Source organism: Pleurodeles waltl, chromosome 6, assembly GCF_031143425.1.
Source record: "Pleurodeles waltl isolate 20211129_DDA chromosome 6, aPleWal1.hap1.20221129, whole genome shotgun sequence".
NCBI lineage: Eukaryota > Metazoa > Chordata > Amphibia > Caudata > Salamandridae > Pleurodeles > Pleurodeles waltl.
Window position 1 is genome coordinate 482,130,764 of NC_090445.1, and position 24,628 is coordinate 482,155,391.

The window sequence follows — 24,628 nt, forward strand, 5'->3', positions numbered from 1 at the left end:
GGGCCCTGTTAGGGTGCCCCAGGACACCCCTTACCACCAGCCTCTTCCTGGCGGTGTAAACCGCCAGAAACAGGCTGGTGGTTAGGGGGTCATAATCCCCAGGGCAGCGCTGCCCTGGCGGATTATCACCGCCGGGGGGAAATCGGCGGGACACCGCCGGCCCCGGCGGTGCGACCGCGGCTTTACCGCCGCGGTCAGAATGGGAGATGAAGCACCGCCAGCCTGTTGGCGGTGCTTCCGTCATTCTTGCCCTGGCCAGAATGACCCCCACAGTGTTTTCTGTTTATAAAAGTTCACTCTACAAGAAAAGAAATCATCCTCAATTCAGGAATTCCAAAAAAGGGGATTCTTTAGCATTGAAGGTAGCATGTTCTGACCTTCAATCTTCATCTATGCTAGTAAGAACATTACTCTTATAACCACTCTAAGGGAAAGGTGTAAGCAGGATCAGTCCCAAATGGTGTTTATTTAAATTTTCCCTAAAATATTTTCATTTTCATCCAATCAGTTGTCCTTGAACTGCAAAGATCACGTGGGACCCAACTCCTGTGTGGACCAGCAAAGTTTCAGGCTTTTGAACACTAGTGTCAAATATGCACCCTCTTTTTGTTATGAGCGATATAATCTCCCTCGACTGGGGAAGGACCCTTAATTCCAACCCATGTCAAACTCTTGTAGTACCTTTAAGTCTCTTTGCACTGTGACCCTGTCATTCAGTGCAATGATATAGCGATCTATTCCTGAAATGGTAGTGTAAAATTTGTGTCACCCAATTGGGTTATTTCCTATCCAGTAAAGCAATAGAAGATGGTGAAAGAAAGCTACAAGTAGCATGGTAGTTAAATATCATATTTCAGTTCCTTAATGCATTTATGCCACCCACACTTATTTCAAAACATATGGCTGCAAATAGCGGCATGTAGTCTGGCTGGGCTGTATTTGAAAAGAATTATAGTGTCACACGGGAAGCAAAAGTGTGTTTGCAATGCTGAAAAATATTTGTATATATTAACTGTTACCACTAAAGCGTACCTCGTAAGCCCACAGAGCTGGTTGATTAATACATAAATATGTGCCACACTATACATTAGGAAAAGAATGCCTAAAAAAGTGGCTTCACTATGTAGGAAAAGCTGCATTTTTTATGAACAGATGTCACAGTTCCATGAAGAACTAAACCCATTTTACTGGTTCCCCCCTTAAGTATGAATCTGGTGAAGGATTAGAGGATCCAACAATGGGGTATAAACTCAGTGGTGCAGTTTATGTTTTGCTGAATCACATAAACATGCCGTTTATGTGTGTGTGTAAGTGTGTGTGTGTGTATATTACATTGTAGCAGTCGCCACTAGGTAGTTATAGTTAGGACCTAGTTTCTATACGAAAAGCTGTTTTTGCTTGCCTATATTTCTAGCACCACTTGATGAACCTTCACGAAAATTTCCCCCACAAATTTGACAGTCACATGAGCGGCTGTCTGGAAAGTTTTGTGGTGATCCGTGAAGGGGAGGTCCATGATGGGGGGTGTGAAATTTAGAGGATTTCCAATGCTAATTACCATAGGGAAAACTGAACAGCAATAGTGTTATTGTTATTTGGTGTAAATCCGTTCAGTAGTTTTTGATAAATTGAAGGAAATCCAAATGTGTATTTATAGGGGCACAAAGGATTTGCAACCCCTTCCGACCTTGTGCTGCGATCTGATTGACTCCCAACGCTTCAAACCAGGAAGTTTTGGCAGCTATCTTCGGACTTGGCTTGAAAAAGGAAAGGGGCAAGATAACAGACACCCTGACTCCTTAGCTCTGGGGCTGGGGTGCTGGACCCCCCCGCCATCCCTCCAAGAGCAAAAAGCATTATTTTTTAAGATCAGACAAAGATCTCAAAATAATAGTAGGAGTGTATTTTGCTTGGATAAGGATTATTAGGCATTGGCGAAGTTACATTGTTAACCCATCTAAGTCCTTCAAGAGTTCTGGGTTTTACATATGCAATGAGTATGGATAGCTGCATTAACATCATAACAATTGAACTGAAAATGCCCAATTCACACCATGTGTTTGGAAGTATGAATAATCTTCTGTTCCATTCCCACATAAACAGTGCAAGCTCAGTTCACACAGCACATGTCCTGTTTCACAATTCGCAAGACATTTCTGCTTGAATCAGCTTTTATATAAGAGAAAGCTGCATGTTCTGCAGAGCTGAAAAGAAAACAGGGAATTACCCAAAATATTGATTGTTCAATATCTGGGTTCTACAAGAGATTTTGCTCATATAATAAAAGCTATACACGGACCTAGGAGGGATAGACGTAATTAGATACTTCAGCCCAATACTTGATGTGATGAGCCATGCTACATTATACCGTAAAGTTGTACCCTTCAGCAGCATGAATGTCAAATTATAATCTGAGTTTTGGCAGAGATTTTCTTACAGACCAGTTCCTCCAAGGTCATCTCTGCCAAGGCAACCAAAATGTCAACCTACATGATGTGTGGAGTATACTTACAAGTTATCCACCTCCTATCAACCTAAACTAATGGGTTTCAAGAGCATATAAAATAAATTTGTGAGCATGATTGCATTATTGTTTCTCTAGGGTAGCTCTTACCTTTCTCACTCTCCTTGGGTCATATTCGTTTTACCTTATAATCCATAGGAAAGTAATACAATTATAGATGGGAAGAAGTAAAAGAGGAATTTGTTTATGCTTCTAATGTGAATTCTACTTGCTTACAACGTAGAACTTCACAAAAAAGTAGGAATTAGTACATTTTTTTAAGTCTCAGTGTTGGCTGCCCTCATTATAGTAATACAGAGGAGAGAAAAATCTACAGGTCATTAACTGTGATATTGCTCAGTGAATGAAGTGTCCAGTCAGATAAGGAAAGGAACCTTCAGTAGGTAGCCTGATGGCCAACAGTTTCTAATAATGAAGCCAACCATGCTAAAAAAAACTTTGGAACTTGTGACCTGTTTCTTGAAAAGGATCAGGTATGTCAAGTACTTAGGTGACACTTGATCCTGCAGGAAACCCCCATGTTTGCTCTATGTCCACAACCCTAACACTGCCATTTTGCCAACACTTGCTGTGCCATCAACAAGAAACATTTCGTCTATACCTACCTTCAAAGCACAAAATGGAGAACTGGATGGTTCTCAAATTTATGGAAGGGTGTGAAACTCCCCAGCAAGATGATGTAAGACTTTAGAATGAGGACAGGCCCTTGCTGGGCCATCAACAAGAAACATTTCGTCCATGGCTACCTTCAAAGCTAAACATAGAGCACTGGACGTTTCGTAAATTCTTGCTGTGAAAGTTATCTCAATTCATCATGCACCCACAAGATTTACACTAAAACAATTTAAACTGAGTTGGTGTCTGAGACTACCCCAAAGTTGAGTTTATTGTGATGCTTCCTCTATGTATACTTGAGTCCTTTCAGAGTTCCTGGTACCGCCAAATCGTATTAGGTAAAAAGAAAAGGGTTGACAGCTGGTAGCATTATGTTGTCAATAAAGAATCAAATCTAGGCATCTCATCCCATGGGGCTCCATACACATCTTAAATATAGGGCTGCCCAGTTACTGGACAACTTTGACTTGACCTGAACCCACTGTCTTAACCAAGATGCAGTTTGTTTTCTCCACCCTATAGTGGATAATCCAGTTCCAAGAAACGACAATCGGGCGATGTGTTCCATCAAGTAAGTGACCTTGCCTGTCCAAGTTTCTAAAACACAATTCAGATTGAGAAAATAAGTTAACAGTTTGTAAAATTGGCAAGCATTTTCCTTTGCAACTTCATAAAGTGATTTTTTTTTGGGGGGGGGATATGAGGGGGAGAGGGACAGCACCAGGAAGCTTTTGTTAACAGTAGCTTTTTTGCATAAAAGAGCCCACCTTTAACAGGAAAACGTTCTTGCTTAGAAAAATCTTTTAAATGGAAAAAGTGATTTACCACAACCTTTTTTCTGCTGAAATTTTGACTGCACTGGGCAAGAATCGCGAAGAAGACAAGCTGTGCTAACTTCATGAAGTTGGTCTCTTTGCAAAATTTTACAAAAACAATCCATTTAACACACCTCAGTAATTATTTATCTTGAGTTTTGTGAACGTTTAAAATCATACATTTCACAAGTTCCCTTCAAGATTTCGATGGTGATTAAAGCATGTAATTCGCAGCATAACATCCCCAATGAGTGCAACATAAGATTTAAAAAAGCAAGGTAATTTCAGTAAATGTCAGCTGAAATAATTATTGGTCGTGTCAGAAGAAACTAATTATTTCCGGGGTAAAGTTACTTTTTGTCATTACGATCACGGGGAGCTCCTGGGAGGTAAGGTCACTGACTGACAGAAGAAATACAATAGCTAAAGAGGATTTTATAAGATAGGGGCTCCCTAGACACTCCTTCCTCTTGCCTCCTCAACCCAATATCACTGAAAAGCTACACCCAACCCAAAACAAAAAGGCCCTGGATTGCTAAGCAGGCAGTTGTATTGAACACAAACAGATAAAAGGTGCCGATTTCTCCCAAAAGCGGGGATTGGCAGGGCTCTGAGGGGCGCCTGGCAGTCTCCTCGTGTGTCCTTTCATTACCTGTGCCTTTCCAGCAGGTGAGGCGGAGCAGAACAGACAACAAAACATCGCATTCCCGGCATTCTGTAGCTGATGCTATGATTGCAGGGTTTGGGCCTACACTGAGCCCTGCATTGCTGCCTGCAAGAGGGGCATTAATAAAGGTGCATAATTTACCAGCACAATTTATTCCATGCCTGTGCACATACCTGAAGAACTCGGAGGTTTGTGTGTTCATTCCAGGTCTACCAGGGAAGATATTTTGAATGAGAACATGAGCGATTTGGATGTGTTAGAAGTGATTTCAAGAGTCGTGGTCGAACCCCAGCTTCTGTAACTTCCAAAAATTGAGGAAAAACCTTCTCTAAGTAGCAGATATTTAGCTTGTATGTGTTTGCCACATATGTAGCGCAATAATCCCATGTAGCCTTTATTATAGTAAAATTCACAATTGAAACCTTTATAAACTCCTAAAAAACTCAATATTTTGCGCTGGAAATTCATTTTTCAAGTCTCTAAGCAACATTTTCACTTTAAAAAAGACAGGGCTGGCAGAAACTTCAAAAATAATTTGCATACATATACATACTTGCATATATTTGAAAAGGCTGGGCATGTTACAGGACACTCTTAGAAGTTCAAAACATTTTCCTTTAATAGTCAAAGAATCTTGCTAATATCAGATGGAGTAATTTCGCCACAGAGCACAAATAAGAAATATTTTGCGGTAAAGTAAAGAACAATATTCTAGCAAACGTTCGGTTAGTATCTCCATGCGCTCATAGAGACCTGTTCTGCACGAGGTATTAAAAGTGATGATGTTATTTACTCAACAAAATGGGTTCAAGGATTTTCTCAACTAAAAAGTGGAACGATGTTTATCTGTAAGCAACTCTGGAAACATGAGAGCTGAAAACCGCCTATTATTATCAGATAATGTCAACAAGGTTATGTGTATGTTAGAAAGTGCTTCATAGGCTGTGCATCCATCCATCATCAACCCAACACATTGTTTGTACAGAGCCAAACCTTCGAACTGACCAAAGATACTTTCTGATATTCAACAAAGGGCTGAATCTATCTTTTCTTGATTTTCAGAGAGCAGTCCCACAAAACCTTAGTCTAAAATTCGGATGTTTAATTTTTTCTCACGTCAAGTAGTAGTGTATCCTCAGAATGGAAACTTCTTAATTGTATTCTTGTAACTGTGAATTTTTTACATATATATCATACGTCAGTGGTGGTTATGTGTGTACTCATCAGTAATGCCATTTCACTTGAGTAACATAGTGAGCAGTACATGGTAGGGGCAAGAGCTATTATTGCACGGCTAGCAATAACCAGCCAATGTCAGCGAGTTTTTTTTTGTAAATGCACTTTTAACTGTGGTTGTTTAAGTGAATTTCTGGCTGTTTTAAAAAAACATATGCTACTGTTTTCAAAAGGAAAATAAACCATAACCTGCTCATACATTTTTCTGTGAAATTATTTGCATGTTTTAAATATATATAACATCCACCTTCTGAGCAACCAGCTGCAGCTATGCACGGTCAGTGGTGACCTGTAGTGGAAATGTGATCTATCAGGTGGCAGAGCAGGGTGGTTTGCTAGGTAGAAGATCCATGTGCCTTGGTATGTCTTGCTAGGATTTTAGGAATAAACAAGTAGATGCAAAGAGATTTGAACGTAAATGTGGGACTTCCTAATTTGCTACTCACGTTGTGAGTAATGGCCTCAACAGAACACATCTTAGATACTTCTTAAGTCAGTATTTGGCTCATCGAAGATTCTAAACCCATATGCCTCAAAGCCATTCCTCCTGATTTTCACATCATTATCAAAAATCATATTAGCAAAATTAGAGGAAGCCTAGCTGTCATCCAATGACTCTTACAAGAAACAATGATTGAAAACCTCACCATGGATGGCTGTGAATCGTTGATGATAAGTTGTTACCCCACTCCAAATATTACTTATTCCTCCTTCTTAATACATAGCCCAAAATGAAGCAATGCCAACTTTAAAGATGTCCTAGTTGATACAGTAACTGGCACCCATCTGGAGCACCCAAACCTACACATTCAGGGAGACCCCAACATATGGTTGACAAGAAGAATCTAACCACAAACACAGATATCACATAGACCTTGAAGTATTTAAAATACAACAAATCATTTCTGGCCCAGCTCACTGAAAAAGACGAGATGCTAGATGCCATATCTAGACTAGCCACAACATAATCACTTTCAGGTTCTACACATGTATCAATGCCAACACTTCAAAGACAACAACAACAACAAAAATAACCATCGTGCAGACAATGGTAGAACTATGTCACTCAAAAAAAGCCACTGAAGTAAATTTATATTATTTTACATATTATTTATTTTCCTGATAAATGCCATTGACTTGGTAGAGCCGCTAGGCAGAAACATGCTACATCATAGTGGGGTTGGAGTACTAATTCCACAATAATCCATACCTAATTTTTAATACAGAGTGGTACCCCATATAGTAAGAAACAGACTGAGTTATCACATTGGTTTTTCACAGATCCTAGGATAGCATCAAGTGCCACTATGACTTTAGGGTGTAGGCCCACTGTTCGAAATTGTGTCTCAAGTTGGCAGAGGTATGCATCCTGTCCAAGTAGGGACCATAATGCTACTAAATGTTTGTCAGATACACACCTTAAATTGACCAGTGCTCAATCTCTGATAGCTTGGAACAGAGAAGTCAGGCTTAACTTAAGAGGCAAAGTGTAAACATTTTGTGCAACACACTTAAAATACAGTTATTCAATGAAAACATCACAAAAAAACTGCACACCAGTTTGGAAAAATTGGGAATATTTACCTGAGTGAAAGAAGACCAAAAGGACAAAGAAATAAGCAGTGGAAATTTTAAAGATGAAATATGAAAACAGTTAGTAGAAGTCAATAGTGGTCAAAAGGTTACTTGAGGTCATGAGGGTTCAAAATGCAGGCCGACAGTGATGGAGGGTGGGCCAGTTACAGAACCCATGCAAGGTCCACTGAGATAGTACCTTTGATGGAGCAATGCATCAACAGCGGGGGCACGATGCATCAATATTTTTAACGTACTCAGGGCAGAGAGCCGTCATCAGCTGCTGTGAATGTTAATGCAATGCATTGACGTCAGGCCGCACAGAGCGTCGTCATTGGGCTGCGGAGGGTGGGAATCTGTTGTCAATGTGCAGCTGCTACGTCACAGTCAATGAGTGATGTACTGATTATTGCCCTGCACTCGGGGCAATGAGTTGCCTTTTGCAGGTTTTAGCTGCAGAACCCAATTATGAGGCCTAGGCCTGAAGGGAGCCACCTTAGTCAAGGATAGGACTCACAGATAGCATAGTCCAGCAGCACCAGGAGAGTTGCAAGCAGGCTTTTATGTCCCTGAGACTGCAAAAGAACAGGAGGCAAGCAAGTGAACCCTTGGGATTTCTTGGGTTCAAGGATATAGAAAGCAAGTACAATCCTTCTCACTGCAGGCAAGAAGCAGCAGGTTGCAGGCCAACTCAGCAAACCAAGTAGCAAAGTGGCAGACCCTTCTACAGCACAGCAAGCAGTAGGCCAACACAGCAATGCAGTTGCAGAGTGGCAGTCCCTACTTTTCCTGACAGAGTATCCTTGGTTCCAAAAGCGATCTGATGTGCTGGGGTTTGGTGTCCAGTACCTATACCCAAATGTGCCTTTGAGGTGGGGGAGACTTCAAAGAGGCCCTTGAAGATCACAAGGTCCCTGACCTTCCCTTCCTGGCACCAGACACTCTACAGAGGCCTATTCATGTGTAAGTGTCAGCTCCTCCCACTCATCTAGCATAGGAAGGCTCATTAGCCTGACGATGGGACATCAGGAGGCAAATGTCACACCCAAGCTCCCTTTGTGTGTGACTGTCTAGAGGGAATGCAAAAAGTCCACCTGTCAACAACCCGAGATATGTATTCAGACACACCAAAATCATCCATCAGCTCATACCTTCAGTACCCCGTCACTAAAAGATTTCCTCAATATTATCTTTGAATCCAGACCATAAGGATCACTTCCAGAGCTAGCACCACCAGCAGAGGCACCGATTGGTTAAAGTAAGAAAATTCCAACTTTCTAAAAGTGGCATTTTCAGACTTACGATTTAACATGTGATTTCACCATAAGTTGTGATTTTAAATTGTGAGTCCAGAGTCCAGTTTTCCCAATTGAAAAATACACTTAATAGATGTTTTAAAGTAATCCTAAAGCTATCCTATCGGAGAGATAGTCATTGCAACAGTGAAAAAGGAATGTAAGAAATTGTCACTATATGGACATGTTAAACTTAAAGGTACATGTCCAACCTTTTAAATACACTGCACCCTAGCCTTGGGGCTAACTAGTGCCTACCTTAGGGGTGACTTACATTTTATAAAAAGGAAGGTTTGGGTGTGGTAAGTGGGTACACTTGCCAGGTTGAAATAGCAGTTTACAACTACACACACAGGCTCTGCAGTAGCAGGGCTAAGACATGTTCGAAAGGCTACTGTTGTGAGTGGCACAATCAGTGCTGCAGGCCCACTAGTAGCATTCAATTTACAGGCCCTGAGCACATCTAGTTCACTTTACTAGGGACTTACAAGTAAATTAAATATGCCAATTGTGGAGAGGCCACTGTTACCATGTTTAGAGTACAAAGCACCTACACTTTAACACTGATTAGCAATGGTAAAGTACTCAGCAAAAATGAAGTCAGAGGACAGTAGGTCAGTGGGCAAAAAGCTAGGGGAAACCACACCAAGGGTTTCAGGTCTAATTCCCACTTTTCATCAAACTGAAGTTTTTGGAGAGTGTGGGGATACCCTAAGATGAATCATGACACCTGTTCAGTGTGCGAGGACATCCCATCAAACGTTCATGTGTGTTTAAGAATAGACTAGTAATCATGCAATAACACAATGTTGTAGAGCTGGAAAATAATATAAATTAACTCGGGTGTTTTTTTGTGTGAGATAGGATTTGATTGGAGGTCAGCTCATCCTTGAGGCCCCATTGTCTCTAATTCCCCACCATGGATATTGTCCATGGTTCTTGTGGTTTGTTAATGGGAATGAAAAGAACCAGCAACTCAACACCCACCTTGAAAAAAGCCTATCAAACATGTGGCTGAAAGACATGCACACCTTCTATAACTGCATCTCCACTGCATTGTACAAACAGATATAAACAAAAGCTACATCCAGAGTTGACCACAAAAAGAATACCACATGGGTTATTGACAATATCAAAAGCAAGAAAACACAACTCAACATACTACAGTGTAAGTGGAGAAAATCAGGAGATGGAACAGACAAAAGCACACTAGAGTACCATAACAAAGGCTGCAAAAGAGCCATCAGAATCATAAAAAAACACCACTACTCCACATGCATAATTGAAAGAGACTCTCCATCTAAAGGACTCAATAACAGTCTAACTGGACTACACAATCCAGAGTACCTATATCTCCAATTAATTGATATAAAAATGTATACAGATTGAAAATTATCTGAAGGAGAGCGTGGGTACCACCACAACATGGCATTAACTGACCACCACAGAAAGAGACACCAAAATCATCCATCTGCTCATACCTTCAGTACCCCGTCACTAAAAGATTTCCTCAATATTATCATTGAATCCAGACCATAAGGATCACTTCTAGACCTAGCACCACCAAAAATATTTTAAGACTTTAGGCCATCCTTCACTCAAGCCATGCAGGGGAGGTAGCCAGATGCCTGCTCAACACAACCTTGGAACTAGGTTGAATCCCAGCTGGGCTCACAACCTATTGCATCAGACCTCTTCTAAAACAACTTGACTAAACTGACCTGTCAAACTACAGGCCCATATCAAATGAGCCATTCCAAGAAGCATTTTTGAGAGAGCAGCATTTACTCCCTAACTTTAGCAAACATTATGGATTACTTTTAGACCAACAGTCTGGTTTCAGACAAGGTAGATTACAAAGTAAGACATCATATCCATCTGTGATGATCTAAAACTCACAGTGTACAAAAACCAAGTAGACGCCTTATTGTTTCTGGATTTATCTGCTGCATTTGACACTGTCCACCACCCCAAGCTACTGCAAATACTTCAGGATATCGGAATCTGTGAAAATGCTTTAAAATTAGTAGCTTCAGACAAAGCGTAGTCTATTACCCCCCTTTCACATTGCCTACTCACAAACAACACTCTGGTATTCCTCAAGAGTCCATAATATCTCCTCTATTATTCAACACCCACCCAATCCCCTTACCAAATCTCATCAAATCATACAACCTCACCACAACTATACAGATGACACTCAAATCATTTAAAAAATGCATAGCCTTGAAGACCTCTACAATTCACAGCTAGATTGCTGCCTTTTTGCCATAAGCCCATAAATGATGACTCGCCATACATAAACCTTACCGCAGGTTTCCCTCTTTTTTATACATATATACATGTTATGCTAACAGGAATGATAAGACAAATCAATAATAGTCAAATAACAACAAAAACTTACTAAAAGAAAATTACATATCTGAAATGTAAACTGTACATAGGTCAAGTACAATCCCATCAATACAAAAAAAATCTTCCAATTTCCTCAACATTTTTGTCACTATCTTCAAAATACACTGCAACATCTTCTCAGGTGAAATGTTTTTAGAACTCTCATCAGAATCAGGAGAACACATAGCCTTTTGCCTGACCTGATAACCATCATGCTCATTGATGGTGGTTTGTGATTGTTTTCTGCCTGACATTTCACATGCAATGCATCATAATTGAAACACACATCAATGTTCCCTGTCCTCAACTCCCTCTGAACTTGCCAAATTCTTTCTTGACCTGACCTGAGAACAACTATAGCACTCGTATTCCACCACCCTTTCTTGTGCACAAGTATGGGACTGCTGACCACTTTTACAACTTGACAAGGATCCATGCGTTAGGATTCACCCTTATGAAAAATAACTGGTTTTGATATTAGCAGCCAATCTTTAACATTAACAGTTTTGGGTTATGTCCTGTTCACCTTATCAAATAGTCTTTGAAACCAATCTGTTTAAACTGCAAATTATTCCTAGCTTTTTCAGGACCTTGCCAAATTCAATCTTTAATGTACTAGATTCACTCATACCTGGATCACTCATCCCAGGAGTCAACATAGCATGAGCTTTTATTCCTCTCATCAAATACTAAGGAGAAAACCTGATGCAGAATGTGGAGTGCTGTGATAACTCCAGAACTTACACTTCAAAAACCCTTCTACTCCTATATAGTTAGATAATGCTAATAGAAGGCCTTCTTTCAGAAATCTATTAGCCTTCTCAATCTGGCCATTAGCCCTAGGACAATAAAGTGGAGCTCTTATAGTGGTAACGCCATATAGTTTTAAAAAAAGCGGTATTTTGGCAGACACAAACTGCACATAATTATCTGACATCAAAACTTTGGAGAACCCTGTAATTTTGAAAACACCATCTAAGAAATTCAACACTGTTTCTGTGGTGGGATTACCAACAAATGTGTGCTATATCCATTTCGAGAAATTATCAACAAGTACAATTAAAAATCTTTTCCTCAGCCCTAGAAAATTGTATTGTTCTGAAAAATCAATGGATACCTTTTCCCATGATGTACTTTCAATCTCATACAGATTGGAAGGTTCACTAGTTACCTTCCAATGTTTATCAGAGCTAACACAAACTGTGCAAGAATCAATAAACCTTTCATCCGCAGAATCCATCCCTGGCCCCCAGTAATGCTGCTTGAGTGTTTTGTTCATAGCAGTAAATCCGGGTTGACCCTGATGATCCAAATTAATTATCCTCTTTCTTAGATCAAGTGGAAGAACACATAACTCCTCCCTCGATAGTAAGCCACTCTCAACACTAAGATCACCTGAGAAAAACTTTGAATTTCAGATTGCAAATTCATACATGGTGACCACCCATTGATAAAATATTGTTTAAAGAGTGGGATTTGGTTGGCTTCTTCACTTGACCTAAGCCATTCAGATTCTGAGATGGCACCTCAACAATGATCAATTGCATCCACTGTAGCAACAACAAACTGACGTTGATCTAACTCATCTTCCTCCTCCACCATATTCAGAGGTAATCTAGACAATCTGCTGTCAAATTGTTCCCATGAGCAATGTGTTTTATTACAAAATTAAACTCCTGCAGTCTAGCAACTAATCTCACCAATCTTGATGAGGTGTTATTGGATTTCCTCCCATCCATCATATACACTAAGGGCTTATGATTGGTCAAAAAAGCAAATACTTTAACCCACAAAAAGCTTTTTAACTTTTCCATGGCCCAAACACAACTATGTCTTCCCTTTCAGTGGTGCTCTACTGTAATTCTGCCCCCTCAAAGACCTAAACACATATGACACTGTACATTCTTTGCCATCTACAATTTTACTAAACATTGCACCCAATCCAAGTGAACTAGCATCCACTGTGATGTAAGAATCAAATGGCTTTAGTGCAGGAGCCAGCACTATTAAAGACTTAGGCCCTCATTATGAACACAGCGGGATTTCCCGCCGTGTTCAGGCTGGAGGTCTAAACACAGACCGCCAGCCCGTTGAGGACACTGTCGGCCCAATAAAGAACATTCCGCTGGGCCTAGACATTGACGAGGGCTCCACATGGAGCTGTCATCAATGTCACAGTGCGGCGGGTCCAGCAGCACCCATCGCGCATATCACTGCCCGTAAATCGGACAGTGACATGCGTGACAGGGCTGTGCCCGGGAGCCCCTGCACTGCCTATGCCAAGTGCATGGGCAGTGAAGGGGCCCATAGGGGGTCCCCAGACTACCCCTTCTGCCAGCCTTTCCCTGGCAGGAGGAAACCGCCAGGAAAAGTCTGGGGGTACACAGGATCTTTATCCGCAGCGCTGCCCTGTTGGATAAGGAACTCCGCCATGGTCAGGCTGCCTGGCGACAGTGGTGTAGTTCCGCCTGTGGCGGTCTCCCTGTAAACAATATATAGCGGTCCGGACCGCCATGTCGTTGGTGGCAATTTCCGCCACCGCCGGCATGGCTGTCTGGACTGCCATGTTCATAATGACTCCCTTAGTGCCTGATTTATATCTTGACGGGAGTTCCATTGTCCTGCTGTGACGGTGGTTCCAAGTACTCCATCAAGCTGAAGGATACCCACCCACCGTATTTAGAAGTATGGTGGCTGATCCTCCTTCTGAGTTTGCTGCATAAGTGGTTTACCGCTGCTGATGCGGCGGACTCCAATGCTGCCTAACGGTACTCCGTCGCTGTCAGGATGGCAGGATTGCACCAAACCTATTTAGATTTCACAGTTGTGCTGGTGTTGTTCTCGCGGCGGATTACTGATGGCAGGCGTTCATTGCGGGACCTGCTTAACATTGATCATGATCCTTTGCCATTCATTTGCACAACACCATTTTGCTGCTTAATTTGCCACTCAGAAGTCAGGTTATTTTTTTTTTTTACTCCCTCTGTTCATTGTTCATTTGTCAAATGTTTAGATTTTTTTATTAACTTGTGGGCCACTATTTCATTTATTTTTCGATAAAAGGGAGGAGAAATACATGTTTTAAAGAGGCAGAATTGTCAGTCATGGAGGATGAAATCATTAGAGTAGAGCCACAATTCTTTGAAACCCAAGTACAAAACACAACCATATCTCAGAAAAGACAAAAGTGGGCTAGAATAGTTGAGAGTGAATGCTGTAGCAAACAACCTGCATACACAGAAGGCAATTAGGAGGAGGTGGATGACCTGCAGGGAAGAGTGCATTCCCTGGCCTCCAAGCATCACTAGAGGCCCAGAGAACTGGTGGTGGTTCTCGCAGCCCTTATTACAAAGTTTTCCATGGGCGGTGAAGGTTGTGCAGATCCTACTTCCCGAAGGCTTGACAGGAATCCCTGGTGGAGTGGAGACTGGTAAGTTAGTCATATGTATGTCTGACTAATAATAAATGTAGTTTTTGCTCTTAAGTAAGCTGTACATAATGGGGGTCATTACAACCCTGGCGGATGGTGTTAAAGGTGTGGTAATACCGCAAACAGGCCGGCGGACAAAAAAAGGGAATTATGATCGTGGCGGAAACCGCCAACAAAGACAGCCACTTTAACACTCCCCCCGCCACGGCGGTACAGACAAGCAGCGCGGCGGTCACCGCCAACAGACAGGCGGAAGACAATGTACCGCCCACAGTATCACAACCCGCCAATCTGCCACCTTTTCCGGGGCGGATTCACCGTGGATAAAAACACAGCAGAAACAGCTTTTGCAATGGGAAAACGCTCACCTTAACACATCCCACGAGGAAGGAGGACACCAAGGAGCCGGAATTACAAATCCTACCTGCCCTTGTATTCCTACTCATCTACGAACACCAGCGTCTGCTGCGGCGAAGACAACGGTGAGTACTGCACCTACGACATAGGGGAGGCAAAAGTCAGGGGGACTGTTCAGCGGCCTTCACCATGGCGGTGATTCCCTTGTTCAGTGGTGCTTTGCCATGGCGGTCTCTGACCTGTTCAGCGATTCTCTGCCCTGTTCAGCGGTGCTTTGCCCTGTGCAGCGGCCTTCACCATGGCGGTGATTCCCTTGTTCAGCGGTGCTTTGCCATGGCGGTCTCTGACCTGTTCAGCGGTTCTCTGCCCTGTTCAGAGGTGCTTTGCCCTGCTCAGCGGTCTTCACCATGGCGGTGATTCCCTTGTTCAGCGGTGCTTTGCCATGGTGGTCTCTCACCTGTTCAGCGGTTTTCTGCCCTGTTCAGCGGTGCTTTGCCCTGTTCAGCGGTCTTCACCATGGCGGTGATTCCCTTGTTCAGCGGTGCTTTGCCATGGTGGTCTCTGACCTGTGCATTGGTGTGTGGCATGACGGTCCCTCATTGCCCAGTGGGGCTGTGGCAAGTGGGGCTGTGGCAACCGGGGCCCTCCTGGGCACTGACTCCGGCGGTGGTCTCCTGACCAGTGATGATGCTTGTGCCCTCCTGGGCAATGACTCCGGCGGTGGTCTCCTGACCAGTGACGATACTTGTGCCCTCCTGGGAAACGACTCTGGCGGTGGTCTCATGACCAGTGACAATACTTGTGCCCTCCTGGGCAATGACTCCGGCAGTGGCGGTGGTCTCATGACCAGTGACAATACTTGTGCCCTCCTGGGCAATGACTCTGGCGGTGGTCTCCTGACCAGTGACGATACTTGGGCCCTCCTGGGCAATGACTCTGGCGGTGGTCTCCTGACCAGTGACGATACTTGGGCCCTCCTGGGCAATGACTCCGGCGGTGGTCTCATGAACAGTGACGACGGTGCTGACGGTGGCGTCCCGCCCGCCGTGAAGGATGCCGCCCTTCTCCGTGGTGCTGCTCACACCAGGCTGTGCAGACTTCTTCTGGCCCTTTCCGACCTTTGGAGGAGTCACAGCTGACTCTGCAATCCCCCTGGAACCCTTGTGAGTAGTTTTTCCTACAGGAGCCTTCACCCGGTCCTGTCGGTGCTGAGGGGCTGCTGGGAGGGCGGTGCTGGTAGGGGAGGTGGCGGCTGTATCTGTAGAAGTGGGGGGCACAGATGGTGCCGCCACCACAAGGGAGCTCCCATCGGCGGACGAGTCTGTGTCGCTGGTTGGTGATCCGGTGACCGACGTGTAGCTCCTCTCGCCCTCCGTCCCACTGGTGCATTCTGAGTCCGTGGTGCGGCCCTCCATGGCCATGTGGGATGCAGCTCCCTCGTGCCCCGGTGCCACTGTACCTCCGCCTGATGATGCTGATGCACAAAAGAACAGGGAGACCAGATAAAGGAAGAGGGGACGACAGAAGAAAGACAGGTTGAGTGCATGGCTTACCGCTACCGTTGGCTGACAATACAGACACAGCAGCCCGTGCACTACGCCGTGCTCTTGGCCTCTACTGATGCAATTGCTGGTATCTGACCTACATGGGTATGGTGGACATCTGCACACATGGATGCCACAGGGGCACCTATACCTGTACTTGGCCCACTACTGAGGTGGGGTGGAGTGCCACATGCCCTGCATTACGGAGGGGCCTAGCCTACGTATTTCTGCCTGGCCTAGGTACACCCACAGCCATACTCCTCCACCCAGACCCCTCAACTGCGCGCCAAATCCCCAGAATGAGAGTGTACTCACCCCCTTGTGTCTGCTGTGATGCCCTCAAGCGCCCATCCAACTCCGGGTAGGCCACCGCCAGGATCTGGAACATCAGGGGGGTCATGGGGCGACGGGCACCCCTCCCACGTTGGGAGGCCATCCCCAGCTGGGCCTCCGCCATCTTCTTGCTCCAGCGGCGAATGTCCTCCCATCTTTTCCGGCAGTGGGTGCCCCGTCTCTGGTGGACCCCCAGGGTCCGGATGTCCTTGGGGATGGCATGCCAAATGTCCTTTTTCTGGTGGGCGCTGACCTACATGACATGCACAAGGGAAGAAGAGAAGTCATTACCAACTGCACCGCCCATGTGAGTGGCCCCCATCCTTACCCTTGCCATGTGGCACATGCATTCACAGTCCTTCATGTTCACTGCACTCTGCCCCCTTCCCTCTTACTACCAGCCCTCTCCACCCAGGCATAGCCCATACAACGTGCTCCCTGTGTACTTACCTGTTGGTCTGGAGGACCGTAGAGTAGAGTGTACTGGGGGAGGACCCCGTCGACTAGCTTCTCCAACTCCTGAGCAGTGAAGGCAGGGGCCCTTTCCCCAGACGCAGCAGCCATTGTCTCTTCCAGACCGAGGTCACAGCAGCACTTGCAGTGTAGGTCCTCTCCTGTCGAAGATCAGGTATCGAGTGATTGAACAGATAGAAAATGGCAGTGATGTCCGCGGCGGTGACGTCTGCGGCGGTGCGTATCATAACCGCCGGCGCACTTCGTCATTGGCTCCTGGGACCCATAGGGTCCAATGTTAACCAATGCAGCATTGCGCCGCGGTCTACGACCGCCTACAGCGACGGGGTACAACGCCAGCGCAGTGACATCACATTCCCATTGTCCCAGTTTAGAGGTCAGGCAGCCGCCATTTCAGGGGCCCACATGGCTTCATTTACTACTGCGTCACACATAGCTAGGCCTACAGTCAACACACATACAGGAAGTGTTTTGTGTCATGTTCTGCGTATCTGTGGGTACATACCTGGGAATTTGTTGACTCTGTGGTCGCTGTTGTCCTTCCTAGGCACCTTCAGCTGGGACATTTGAGAAGATGGCGAAATCCTCCGGTGTAACGACCGCTGGTGGACCTGTTGACAATGGAGGAGCGACATTTAATCGTCACCTACAGGATTGACCGTGCCACTATCCAGGAACTATGTACCCAGTTGGAGCCAGACCTGATGTCACCAATCCGCCATCCCACTGGAATCCCCCCTTACGTGCAGGTGCTGTCAGTGCTCCATTTCCTTGCTAGTGGGTCTTTTCAGACAACAGTGGCCATGGCATCAGGGATGTCCCAGCCTATGTTTTCCAACGTGTTGTCCAGACTGTTGGCTGCCCTGCTGAAACACGTAAGGAGATACATTGTTTTCCCTGAGGTGAAGGGTTTGGCTACAGTGAAAGGTGACTTCTATGCCCTGGGACATATCCCTAACATCATAGGTGCCATTGATGGGACCCATGTAGCTCTGGTCCCCCCCCACAAGAGTGAACAGGTGTACAGGAACAGGAAGAGTTATCATTTGATGAATGTACAGATGGTATGTTTGGCAGACCAGTACATCTCCCAGATAAATGCTATGTTCCCTGGCTCAGTGCATGACGCCTACATCCTGCGGAATAGCAGCATCCCTTATATGATAGGTCAACTCCAGAGGCACTGTGTGTGGCTATTAGGGGACTCTGGTTAACACAACCTGTCCTGGCTATTGACCCCAGTGAGGAATCCCGGGACCAAGGCAGAGGAACGCTACACTGACGCCCATGGGCGGACTAGGAGGGTGATCGAACGCACCTTCGGCCTCCTGAAGGCCAGGTTCAGGTGCCTCCATATGACAGGTGGTTCCCTATTCTACTCACCGAAGAAGGTGTGCCAGATCATCATCGCCTGCTCGATGCTTCACAATCTTGCTTCACGACGCCAGGTGCCTTTTCTGCAGGAGGATGGTCCAGATGATGGTGTTGTGGCAGCTGTGGAGCCTGTGGACAGGGATGAGGAGGAAGCTGAGGAAGAAGACATCGACAACAGGGAGTCAGTCATACAGCAATATTTCCAGTGACACCCAGGTGAGAACATATTAATTTTTACCATTCAATTAACTTTCACACGTCTACCTCTATCCTGTATGTCATTTAATAGTAGTATTTGGTTACTGAGTTGTACCTTTCTATTACGGTTTCACAGGTGTGGTTATCAATGTGTGTCATCTGCTTACATCCTTCAAGGACTTGTGATGTAGGTATGTTGGCTTTACAATTGGAAACGCATTATGACACGGTCATTGATAATAACATAACATAACATGTGTATTTGTAAAGCGCACGTTAACCCGTAGGCATCTTGGCGCTGAATAACAGATGTTTATTGTTACCCAACTCAATGTAACTCATTTTATCGACCTCAGAATTTTGGATGAAAGGCTGAGTGAACCTGCCGGGATTTGAACCTGTGACCGTGAGGTCAAACACAGGCCCCTACAGTGGACGCATTAGTCCACTAAGCCACCAAATCACAGACTGACTCCAGATTTTTTTGTGGTTCAAGGGTGTTTATTGAAGTGCTAAAAAATGGAGTGGGGTTGTAATATGGTGATGGGGGACGGTGGGGGAATGTCCATGGCAGGGTCCAGTCCATTGGTCACACAGGTGCACTGCCCATATGGGCATAGGAAGTGGAGCTGGCGCAGTTTAAGTATGGACAGGGTAACAAAGTGGGACAGTGGGAGGACAATCAGGGTGGTCTCATTTCCTGGCAGGGGTCTTGCCATCTTGCTCTGTCCTGTTCCTGGATCTCAGGGACCGCTTGCGTGGTGGTTGTCCGTCTGCAGGGGGTGGGGTGCTGGTGTGGTGGTCCTGTGGCGGGGCATCCTGTCCACTAGCGCCGGCAGAGGTGGTGGGCAGTTCATCGTCCATGCTAGTGTCAGGGGCCCCTTGGAGTGCCACGGTGTCCCTCATGGTCTGCTGTATGTCCTTCAGCACCCTTACGATGGTGCCCAGGGCGGAGCTGATGGTCCTGAGTTCCTCCCTGAACCCCAAATACTGTTCCTCCTGCAGGCGCTGGGTCTCCTGAAACTTGGCGAGGACCGTTGCCATCGTCTCCTGGGAGTGGTGGTATGCTCCCATGATGGAGGATAGGGCCTCGTGGAGAGTGGGTTCCCTTGGCCTGTCCGCCCCCTGTCGCACAGCAGCCCTCCCAGTTCCCCTGTGTTCCTGTGCCTCCGTCCCCTGGACCGTGTGCCCACTACCACTGCCCCCAGGTCCCTGATTTTCTTGGGGTGGTGGGTTCTCCTGGGTTCCCTGTAGTGGTGGACACACTGCTGATTGACGTGTCCTGGGTACGGAGGTATGTGCCCGCTGTGTGGGTGCTGTGCTGGTGTTACCAGAGGGTGGAAGGTCAGTGTTGGACTGTGCCTGTGCAAGGGGAACCGACTGTCCCAAGGCCCACGATGGTCCGGGCTGGTCATCAGGATCCAGTAGGGCAGAGCTGCTATCGTCACTGTGGGCCTCTTCTCTGGGTGGAGTGGAGTTGTCTGGACCCTCCGGTGTGGTGACGTTCCTTAGTGGTCCTGCAGGGACATAAGATCATGATTATTGCATGTGTGTGTGTAATGGTGTGCAATGGGTGGGTGGGTGTGTACCCCAGTGCAAGCATTCCTGTGTGCAGGTTTGTGTGATGATGGTTAGGGGGTTGTTCTGGGTATGTGCAGTGAGCATGCTTTGGTGAGGGGTGACCATGCTTAGTTGTGTCATGCAGGGGTTGGTGTTGGGATGGGTGGTTTGTGTTATTGGTACATTAGTGAGGAGTTGGAGTGATAGGGGAGGGGGTGAGGGTGGGGGTGTGTGATAGCATGCAGGTAGGGTGGGGGATATGATAGTTAAGATTTGACTTACCAGTGTCCATTCCTCCACCGACTCCTCCGAGGCCCTCTGGATGCATGATGGTCAAGACTTGCTCCTCCCATGTTGTTAGTTGTGGGGGAGGAGGTGGGGGTCCGCCGCCAGTCCGCTGAACCGCAATGTTGTGCCTGGAGACCACTGAACGCACCTTCCCCCACAGGTCGTTCCACTTCTTCCTGATGTCCTCCTGATTTCTTGGATGCTGTCCCACTGCGTTGACCCTGTCGACTATTCTGCGCCATAGCTCCATCTTCCTGGCTATGGATGTGTGCTGCACCTGTGAGCCAAATAGCTGTGGCTCTACCCGTAGGATTTCCTCCACCATGACCCTGAGCTCCTCCTCGGAAAATCGGGGGTGTCTTTGGTGTGACATGGGGTGGTGTGTGTGATGTGTGGGGTGGTGTCAGTGTTGATGTGTGTGGTAATGTGTAGTGGTGTGTGGTGTATTGTGTGTGTAATGTTGTATGTGTGATGGTGTTGTGTGCCTCTGTGTGGTGGGATTCTCAGTTGCTGTGCTCTCTGTCTCTCTGGCCTTCGGTCGTGAATTGTGGTCATAGGGGTTTGTGGGTGATGTGGGTATGTGTTTTATATTGTGTTGGGGATGTGGGAGTGGTGTGTGTATGTGTATCAGGTGTATGTATTTGGAATTGTCCAATGTGGCGGTGTTTTGGAGATGTGTGTGTATTTTGAGTGCGGCGGTGTGTATCGCCAATGGAATACCGCGGTTGAAAGACCACCACGTGGGTTCGTGGGTCGTAATAGCATGGTCGTGTTTATGTTGGCGTGGAGGTGGAGGTTTTGTTTTTGCCAGTTTTCCACTGACCTTTGGTGTGGCAGACTTGTGTGGGTGTCTGAATTTCGGCGGATTTTGAGATGTGTGTCATAATAGCTGTGGCAGAATTCCGTGGCCGCGGCGGTGTATTGGTGGTCTTCTGCACGGCGGTAAGCGGCTTTTACTGCCGATGTTGTAATGACCCCCAATGTGTTTTCCACCTTTGTAAAACATATAAGTACAATTGTAAAAGTCACAAATCTGTTGTTATCATCTAATTATTAGCATTAAGATGCCATCTTTCTTTATACTACTGGGCAGTATGTGTGGTCAATATTTGTGTTGTTCTTCATTTATCATTTCTTGTGTTTGATTTTCTGTTTGTTCGAATGTATTTTGTTGTAGTTCAAATGTCCATCCATTATACCATGAACATATGGTGTGTGTAAGTCTTTTTTCATCTTTAACAAATGTTACATATCATAATTTATGCAATGTGTGTACATCTTCACTGCAGATTTTTGACTAAGAATGTTCAATTTACAAGATTCCAAGTGTTCGCAATGTCAAATTGAAAGGACCTCAACTACCGATATGCCTTGTTTTTGTGTATGAAAAATATGCTTGTAATCTGATGTAGGACATTCTCTCTTTACTTACATATATGCACATATGTCAAAATGTCAGTCATTTCTCACACCACATTATAAGCAATTAATAAAAAGTGGATTATTTCATGTAGTTTTGAATGTTGTCACTTTCTAGTTATTTCATTGAAGTGCTGTAATTGGTTTCATAACTCGAAGTATATTGACTTAAATATTTTAAATTATGATATGTTGTATGCTGAAAACATGTAGTAATGATAATAACTATACTTAGCAAAGTTTATGTGATGACCAATGCCATTAATCCTGATATGTTGTATAATAATCTGGATTTGATCCTGCTGGGCCTTGGAATGGTTGATGTCTCATTTCTCCTCTATACTGATTTGGATTGATTTTATGGTATCACTTATGTACACTTCATACGTAATCTTTCTCTTTTCACGACATCTCTTCAAATGCCTTTTTTGAAGTTTTCATGTGTGTAATTTATAATGTTTGGATAATTACCTAAACATACTGAAAGGTCTAAACATACTATAAATACCAATTTATTAATTTCAGTTTGCTTCATTTATAGCTCAAAACCCATTTGATGCATAATCCAGACTTTTACAATTTGCTTTCTTGAAATTCATAATAGATCCTACACCCAGAGTAAGTGGATAGCCATCTGCCACTGACAATACCTCCACTCTAGACCAGAATTGAGCCTTCATTGAGGACTCCACTACTGCAAGTCCAGATGCTGTGGAGCAGCCTGGTTCACCTGGTCTGTCTGGACTGACAGCCCCAGTGGTTCTCACTCAGCCCACACCAACTCCTCCCAAACCAGCTGTTACAACACCTCAGCCAATGGACACCTCCACTTATCAAAGGAACATCATTCCAATCTTGTTCCCACCAGTCCTGGCTGCAGTTGGGTCAATACCACCATCTTCACCTCCAGTTCAGCCAGGACCCAGTGGGATGGGGCACACTGGCTCAAGGTCACACGGTAGAGGAGGTAGAGTACATGGGAGTGAATCTGTGGGACAGAAAAGTGAGGCCACTTGCTTCACTGTCACTCAGACTACCATTGATCAAGTATTGGAATCACTACATCAGTCCCAAGACATGATGGGCCAGGTCCTTATAGAGCTCCGGGACATTAAACAGTTGCAGAAGGAACAAAATTAGAGATGCAGACTCTGAATTGTGCGCTGTTTGACATTTACCACAATATAGGCAGGACTTTCCCAGCAACAGCTACACATTTCCTTCACCTTTCAATATCTGCCTCAGTCACAGAAAGGGAGGCCCTGCTACAAGCAGAAACACCTGCAACAGTGGAACTCCTCGCCCCTCCAGGGGGGGATGTTCCGCCGGACCACCAAAAGAGGATGGCAAGACCTCCACCACCACCAGCAAGAAACGAAGAACCTAATTTTCTCCAGTGTGTGATTATCATTCACTCTGTGGACTAGATTCTGCACACATTTACATTCTAGATGCCAGTTGTATTTTGTACATTGGACTTCAAACAATTTTGCCTCTAAAATAATAATTCCATTCACCGTGATTGACTCTTTTTTTTGGTTTTCCACCTTTTTGTTTGGTTTTTATCATGTATCAGTTTGTGTTTCTAAAATACATTCTAAAACACAAAGGGGGTCATTACAACCCTGGTGGACGGTGTTAAAGCTGCGGTAATACCGCAAAAAGGCCAAAAAAAGGGAATTATGACCTTGGCGGAAACCGCCAACAAAGACAGCCACTTTAACACACCGCCCGCCACGGCGGTACAGACAAGCAGCGCGGCGGTCACTGCCAACAGACAGGCGGAAGACAATGTACCACCCATAGTATCACAACCCGCCAATCCGCCACCTTTTCCGGGGCGGATTCACCGTGGATGAAAACACGGCGGAAACAGCTTTTGCAATGGGAAAACACTCATCTGAACACATCCCACGAGGAACGAGGACTCCATGGACCCGGAACTCCAAATACTCCCTGCCCTTGTGTTTCTGCTCCTCTACGACCAACATCTACATAGGCGCCGAAGACAACGGTGAGTACTGCACCTACGACATGGGGGAGGCAAAAGTTAGGGGGACACCCACCAAACACCCCCACCCCCACCCCCAACCTCGCATAATACAACATACACACCAATGCATTCACAAAAATCACAGTAACAACCCACAATCCCCCCGGAAGAATGAAAAGACAAAGCGAAATTCGGTCAAACATTGTAATGTGGCAATATACATCTCATACAAAAATATACAGAAATATATGAAAATCAGTCATAATTATATACATTACGAGAAGTAGTGCAGATATGTACATAACAATGTCCATGCACCAACAGTCCAAAAATGCATGGGCGAGGCCCACAAAGGATACCTGACCACAATCGGAGAGAACACTGCCGGGGCATCAGATAGAAATACTACAGGCACCTCAGGGGGAAGGGAAGGGGGGGCACCTCAGCCGGATGACTGCAAAACCAGATCCACTACGGGGCTCCATGCCCATTGATGTATCCTGGGGAGTGCAAAGCCACAGTCTTTCAAGTCTCTAC